Raw genomic sequence first — 8,374 nt, 5'->3', positions numbered from 1 at the left:
TAGCCCAGAGCTCGTATGGAGCATGCAACATTTCTCATCCCATGCAGTTGATGCATGCGTAACGAGGAGGCAGCATGCCTTGAGCACGATCTCCCTCCTCCTCTGCCGCCTCTTCTGGTCGACAACACGTGAGCGGCCGCGGATAGACTTGCTATCGAAGGTTTGGCCGGCGCATAGCATGCACGTGAGGTAGTCGACGCAGGCAGAAAACAGCCAGCGTCTCGCCATCTCCACCGCGCCATGACGAGTAGAGGGGCCGCGGCCTCCTCGATGCAAACGACAATCGTCTCGCTCGTCTCCACACAGCGTCATGATGAGTAGAGCCGCCGCTACCTCCTCGATGCAAACGGCAAGCGTCTCGCCCATCTCCACCGCTCCATGACGGCTATAGCAGCCGGTACGGCGGTACCTACTCGATGCAAACGGCAAGTGTTATCTCTGCGCTATGAGTAGAGCGCTGCCTCAGCATGCTCCCGACCGTAAGCTTGTCGCTGGCGCCGGCGCCGCACCCCGTTGTGAAACTCCCCATACAATGGAGAGACTAAGGAGATGAGGGATTGGACCCTAATATTTTGCTCGGGAGAGATATTGTCCTGATTTTTGCTTGCTCGGGAGAGATATACGATGCGTTAAGACAAAAGGGTTTTGCTTCCTGATTTTTTCTCGCTATCGACTTAATTTGCGTCACGATTTCTTCTTGGTAGCAATATATGCGGTCGTTAGAAGGTAGTGGTAAAGATTACCTTAATTGGTGGTCTGCGTCCCATCCTCTATAAAGAGTTACCTTGATTGATGGTTTGCTAGACAATCTTTCCAAAAGTAAAGACGATTATTTCCTTGTCACTCGAGATGCTAAACGTAATTTTTTGGTAGGAAATGATTTTTAACCCTTATTTATTTCGGAGCGATGTTGGTTTGATGAGTGTTTAGATTGATCGACGGTTAGGATTTCTCCAATGTTTGATGTCAAAGTGACACCATCCCCAACTCCAATATAATAGTAAAGAATTTATTTTGGAGCGACGTTGGTTTGATGAGTGTTTAGATTGATCGACGGTTAGGATTGCTCCAATGTTTGATGTCAAAGTGACGTCATCCCCAACTCCAATATAATAGTAAAGATGTAGCAAAAAAGGAGAAAAGGGCCTAAGTTAGCTAAAGAAAAAAAAAGGCCCAATAACAAGCCCACCAAAAAGATGTACGCTTCGGCTATTCCTCCTTCGTCTCCATGTAACGGCCGCGAGAGAAAGCTTCAGAACTGCCTCTAATGCGCTCTTCTCTCCCAATGCTGCATATGCCCTACCTAGAAAAGGGCCCCTTGGTCTCGGGGGGCTAGGGCGGCCGCCCCCCTCAGGGCCGGGCCTGGCTGTGTCAGGGACGTGCAATGCTTTTACGGAAGCTTCAACATCCACGCCAAGAAAAACCTAAGTCTTTGCACCCACCATTGGGATAACCACCAGCTGTTGAAAAATACCGGTGTTCCGCACGCGACGACACAAACTATGACAGCCACCCTAGACTCGAGAGGGATTCGACAGAGGACCTCGGCAAACTCGCAAGTCAACATGGCCGCTATAATACCCAGGGTACAACAACCAGCAGCAGGATGTGTGTCTTAGCCACGCCTCTGATACGTCCAATTTGCATCACTATTTTATATCATAATTTGCTGTTATTCATTGATATATTTCATATTGGGACACAATACTTATGTTATTTCATCTATTTTGCATGTTTCATCATTATTGGAGGATCAAGCACCGGAGCCGGATTCCGCTGGAAAAAGCACCGTCGAACGCAATATTTCGGAAGATCAATCGTGGAAGGAAATTACACGTAAATTCCTATTTTTCCGGATGACGAAGGAAGCCACGAGAGGGTACCTCACGAAGAGTTACAGCCGCCTCGCGGGGCGGAGAACACCGAGAGAGAAAGAGCTCTCCGGCGGGCAGGAATCCGCCGGGGAAATTCCCTCCCGGAGGGGGAAATCGACGCCATCGCCATCGTCATCGAGCTGGACATCATCTCCATCATCATCATCATCATCATCTCCACCATCTACACCGCCATCACCACCGCTGCACCTCGTCACCGCTGTAACGATTCGGGTTGGATCTTGATTGTTTGATAGGGGAAACTCTCCCGGTGTTGATTTCTACTTGTTATTGATGCTATTGAGTGGAACCATTGAACCAAGGTTTATGTTCAGATTGTTATTCATCATCATATCACCTCTGATTGTATTCCATATGATGTCTCGTGAGTAGTTCGTTTAGTTCTTGAGGACATGGGTGAAGTCTAAATGTTACTAGTGAACTATGGTTGAGTAATATTCAATGTTATGATATTTAAGTTGTGGTGTCATTCTTCTAGTGGTGTCGTGTGAACGTCGACTACACGATACTTCACCATTTATGGGCCTAGGGGAGTGCATCTTGTATTCGGTTGCTGATTGCGGGGTTGCCGGAGTGACAGAAACCTGAGCCCCCGTTGGTATATCGATGCAAGAGGGATCGCATGATCTCAGAGTTTAAGGCTGTGGTTAGATTTATCTTAATTACTTTCTTGTAGTTGCGGATGCTTGCAAGGGGTATAATCACAAGTATGTATTAGTCCTAGGAAGGGAGGTGCATTAGCATAGGTTCACCCACACAACACTTATCAAAACAATGAAGATTAATTAGCTGTATGAAGCGAAAGCACTAGACTGAAATCCCGTGTGTCCTCAAGAACGTTTGGTCATTATAAGTAAACAAACCGGCTTGTCCTTTGTGCTAAAAAGGATTGGGCCATGATGCGCGTAAATGTACACGTCCGTTGGGAACCCCAAGAGGAAGGTATGATGCGCACAGTGGCAAGTTTTCCCTCAGAAAAAAACCAAGGTTGATCGAACCAGGAGGAGCCAAGAAGCACGTTGAAGGTTGATGGTCGCGAAATGTGATGCGGCGCAACAACAGGGATTCCGACGCCAACGTGGAATCTGCACAACAAAACCAAAGTACTTTGCCCCAACGAAACAGTGAGGTTGTCAATCTCACCGGCTTGTTGTAACAAAGGATTAAACGTATCGAGTGGAAGATGTTTGCAAAGAAAATAGTAAAACACAATTGCGATAGATTGTATGCTATGTAAAGAATAGGACCGGGGTCCACAGCTCACTAGAGGTGTCTCTCCCATAAGATAAAAGCATGTTGGGTGAACAAATTACAGTCGGGCAATTGACAAATAGAGAAAGGCATAACAATGCATATACATGATATGATAAATATAGTGAGATTTAATTGGGCATTACGACAAAGTACATAGACCGCCATCCAACCGCATCTATGCCTAAAAAGTCCACCTTCGGATTATCATCCGAACCCCTCCGGTATTAAGTTGCAAAGCAACGAGACAATTGCATTAAGTATGGTGCGTAATGTAATCGACAACTACATCCTTAGACATAGAATCAATGTTTTATCCCTAGTGGCAACAAGCACATCCACAACCTTAGAACTTTCCGTCACTCGTCCCGCATTCAATGGAGGCATGAACCCACTATCGAGCATAAATACTCCCTCTTGGAGTTAAGAGTAAAAACTTGGCCAGAGCCTCTACTAGTAACGGAGAGCATGCAAGATCATAAAAAACACATAAACAATAGATTGATAATCACCATAATCATAGTACTCTCTATCCATCGGATCCCGACAAACACAACATATAGAATTACGGATAGATGATCTTGATCATGTTAGGCAGCTCACAAGATCCAACAATGAAGCACAACAAGGAGAAGACGACCATCTAGCTACTGCTATGGACCCATGGTCCAGGGGTGAACTACTCACTCATCACTCCGGAGGCGACCATGGCGGTGTAGAGTCCTCCGGGAGATGAATCCCCTCTCCGGCAGGTGCCGGAGGCGATCTCCTGAATCCCCGAGATGGGATTCGCGGCGGCGGCGTCTCCGGAAGGTTTTCCGTATCGTGGCTCTCGGTACCGGGGGTTTCGCGACGGAGACTTTAAGTAGGCGGAAGGTCAACGCGGGGGCCACACGAGGGGCCCGAGGGGCAGGTCGGCGCGGCCGGGGCCCGGGCCGCGCCGCCCTAGCCCCCGGCTGCCTCGTGGCCCCACTTCGTTATCTCTTCGGTCTTCCGGAAGCTTCGTGCAAAAATAGGACCCCGGGCGAAAGTTTCGTCCAATTCCGAGAATATTTCTTTACTAGGATTTCGAAACCAAAAACAGCAGAAAACAAGAATCGGCTCTTCGGCATCTTGTTAATAGGTTAGTTCCGGAAAATGCATAAATATGACATATAATGTGCATAAAACATGTAGGTATCATCAATAAAGTAGCATGGAACATAAGAAATTATCGATACGTTGGAGACGTATCAGCATCCCTAAGCTTAGTTCTCGCTCGTCCCGAGCGGGTAAAACGATAACAAAGATAATTTCGAAGTGACATGCCATCATAATCTTGATCATACTATTTGTAAACATATGTAATGAATGCAGCGATCAAAACAAAGGTAATGACATGAGTAAACAAGTGAATCATATGACAAAGACTTTTCATGAATAGTACTTCAAGACAAGCATCAATAAGTCTTGCATAAGAGTTAACTCATAAAGAAATAAATCAAAGTAAAGGTGTTGAAGCAACACATAGGAAGATTAAGTTTCAGCGGTTGCTTTCAACTTATAACATGTATATCTCATGGATATTGTCAACATAAAGTAATATAACAAGTGCAATATGCAAGTATGTAGGAATCAATGCACAGTTCACACAAGTGTTTGCTTCTTAAGGTGGAAGGAGATAGGTAAACCGACTCAACAATAAAAGTAAAAGAATGGTCCTTCAAAGAGGAAAGCATCGATTGCTCGTATTTGGGCTAGAGCTTTTATTTTGAAAACATGAAACAATTTTGTCAACGGTAGTAATAAAGCATATGAGTTATGAAAATTATATCTTACAAGTTGCAAGCCTCATGCATAGTATACTAATAGTGTCCGCACCTCGTCCTACTTAGCTTGGACTACCGGATCTTTGCATGCCATGTTTCAACCAAGTGTCACAAAAGGGGTACCTCCATGCCGCTCGTACAAAGGTCTAAGGAGAATGCTCGCATTTTGGATTTCTCGCTTTGATTATTCTCAACTTAGACATCCATACCGGGACAACATGGACAACGGATAATGGACTCCTCTTAAATGCATAAGCATGTAGCAATGATTATTATTCTCATATGAGATTGAGGATATATGTCCAAAACTGAAACTTCCACCATGGTTCATGGCTTTAGTTAGCGGCCCAATGTTCTTCTCTAACAATTTTGCATGCTCCAACCACTAAAATGATAGATCCTTCGTACAAGACGGACATGCATAGCAACTCACATGATATTCAACAATAGTTGATGGCGTTCCCTGAAGCATGGTTATCGCACAACAAGCAACTTAATAAAATATAAAGTGCATAAGTACATATTCAATACTACGATAGTTTTTAAGGCTATTTTGTCCCATGAGCTATATATTGCAAAGGTGAATGATGGAATTTTAAAGGTAGCACTCAAGCAATTTACTTTGGAATGGCGGAGAAATACCATGTAGTAGGTAGGTATGGTGGACACAAATGGCATAGTAGTTGGCTCAAGGATTTTGGATGCATGAGAAGTATTCCCTCTCGATACAAGGTTTAGGCTAGCAAGGTTATTTGAAGCAAACTCAAGGATGAACAAGTGCAGCAAAACTCACATAAAAGACATATTGTAAACATTATAAGACTCTACACCGTCTTCCTTGTTGTTCAAAACTCAATACTAGATATTATCTAGACCTTAGAGAAACCAAATATGCAAATCAAATTTTAGCAAGCTCTATGTATTTCTTCATTAATGGGTGCAAAGCATATGATGCAAGAGATTAAACATGAGCACAACAATTGCCAAGTATCACATTATCCAAGACATTTTAGAATTACTACATGTAGCATTTTCCAATTCCAACCATATAACAATTTAACGAAGAAGAAACTTCGCCATGAACATTATGAGTAAAGCCTAAGGACACATGTGTCCATATGCAACAGCGGAGCGTGTCTCTCTCCCACAAAGTGAATGCTAGGATCCATTTTATTCAAACAAAAACAAAAACAAAAAACAAACCGACGCTCCAAGTAAAGAACACAAGATGTGATCGAATAAAAATATAGTTTCGGGGAGGAACCCGATGATGTTGTCGATGAAGAAGGGGATGCCTTGGGCATCCCCAAGCTTAGACGCTTGAGTCTTCTTAGAATATGCAGGGGTGAACCACGGGGGCATCCCCAAGCTTAGAGCTTTCACTCCTCTTGATCATAGTATATCATTCTCCTCTCTTGACCCTTGAAAACTTCCTTCACACCAAACTTCAAGCAAACTCATTAGAGGGTTAGTGCACAATTAATAATTCACATGTTCAGAGGTGACACAATCATTATTTTCACTTCTGGACATTGCATAATGCTACTGGACATTAATGGATCAAAGAAATAAATCCAACATAGCAAAAGAGGCAATGCGAAATAAAAGGCAGAATCTGTCAAAAACAGAACAGTCCGTAAAGACGAATTTAAAGCTGGCACTAGACTTGCTCAAATGGAAAAACTCAAAACTAATGAAAGTTGCGTACATATCTGAGGATCACGCTCGTAAATTGGCAGATTTTTTTCGAATTTTCTACAGAGAACTGTGCCCAGATTCGTGACAGACAGCAATGCTGTTTCTGCGCAGCGATCCTAAATATAACATCAACTTTAACATAGAAACTTTACTTGGCACAAAAACATGATAAGGAGAGGTTGCTACAGTAGTAAACAACTTCCAAAACTCAACAAAACAAAAAAAATTGCTGTAGGTAAAAACATGGGTTGTCTCCCATAAGCGCTTTTCTTTAACGCCTTTCAGCCTAGGCGCAGAAAGTGCAAATCAAGTAACATCGAGAGTAGAAGCATCAACATCATAACTTGTTCTAATAATAGAATCAAAAGGCAACTTCATTCTCTTTCTAGGGAAGTGTTCCATACCTTTCTTGAGAGGAAATTGATATTTAATATTACCTTCCCTCATATCAATAACAGCACCAACAGTTCGAAGAAAAGGTCTTCCCAACACAATAGGACAAGATGCATTGCATTCGATATCCAAGACAACAAAATCAACGGGGACAAGGTTATTGTTAACTGTAATATGCACATTATCAATCCTCCCCAAAGGTTTCTTTTTAACATTATCGGCAAGATTAACATCCAAATAACAATTCTTCAATGGTGGCAAGTCAAGCATATCATAAATCTTTTTAGGCATAACGAAATACTTGCACCAAGATCACATAAGGCATTACATTCAAAGTCATTGAATTTCATTTTAATGATGGGCTCCCAACCATCTTCTAACTTTCTAGGAATAGAAGTTTCAAGTTTTAGTTTCTCTTCTCTAGCTTTTATGAGAGCATTTGTAATATGTTTTGTAAAGGCTAAATTTATAGCACTAGCATTAGGACTTTTAGCAAGTTTTTGTAAGAACTTTATAACTTCAGAGATGTGGCAATCATCAAAATCTAAATCATTATGAGCTACAGCAATGGGATCATTGTTCCCAAGGTTGGAAAAAATTTCAGCAGCTTTATCACAAGCAGCTTCAGCAGCTTTAGCAATTTCAGTGCAGTTTTGTTCGCTTTGCACTAGGAGTAGAAACATTGCCAACACCAATTATATTACCATTGATAGTAGGAGGTGCAGCAACATGTGGAGAATTAGCATTACTAGTGGTGGTAATAGTCCAAACTTTAGCTACATTATTCTCTTTAGCTAGTTTTTCATTTTCTTCTCTATCCCACCTAGCACGCAATTCAGCCATTAATCTTATATTCTCATTAATTCTAACTTGGATGGCATTTGCTGTAGTAGTAATCTTATTATCAATATCATCAGGTTTAGCAGCCATTTTATTAATTAAAGAGGATTGCGATGCGGACATGTATGAGATTCGGGTTTCAACATTTGAAATTTTAGTTTGCAACCCAGAAATCTCCCTATTCAAGTTTTTAAGTTGATTTCCTATATTCTTCAACAAGGTAGATTGTTCATTCATAGTTTTAGTAAACAATTGATTTTGCTCATATTGCGATTGCATAAAGTTTTTAGTGGATCTTTCAAATTCTAGCATCCTTTCCTCATATCTTCCATAAGTATTACCATAGTTGTTCCTATAAGCATTGTTGTTGAAATTATTATTTTTAATGAAATTCACATCAACATTTTCTTCTTGAGCAACCAATGAAGCTAAAGGAACATTATTTGGATCTACATTAGATCTACCATTCACAATCATAGACATAATCAC

The sequence above is a fragment of the Lolium rigidum genome, chromosome 4 (genome assembly GCF_022539505.1).
Source record: "Lolium rigidum isolate FL_2022 chromosome 4, APGP_CSIRO_Lrig_0.1, whole genome shotgun sequence".
NCBI classification, from domain to species: domain Eukaryota; kingdom Viridiplantae; phylum Streptophyta; class Magnoliopsida; order Poales; family Poaceae; genus Lolium; species Lolium rigidum.
Note: the sequence above shows the minus strand (reverse complement) of the source record.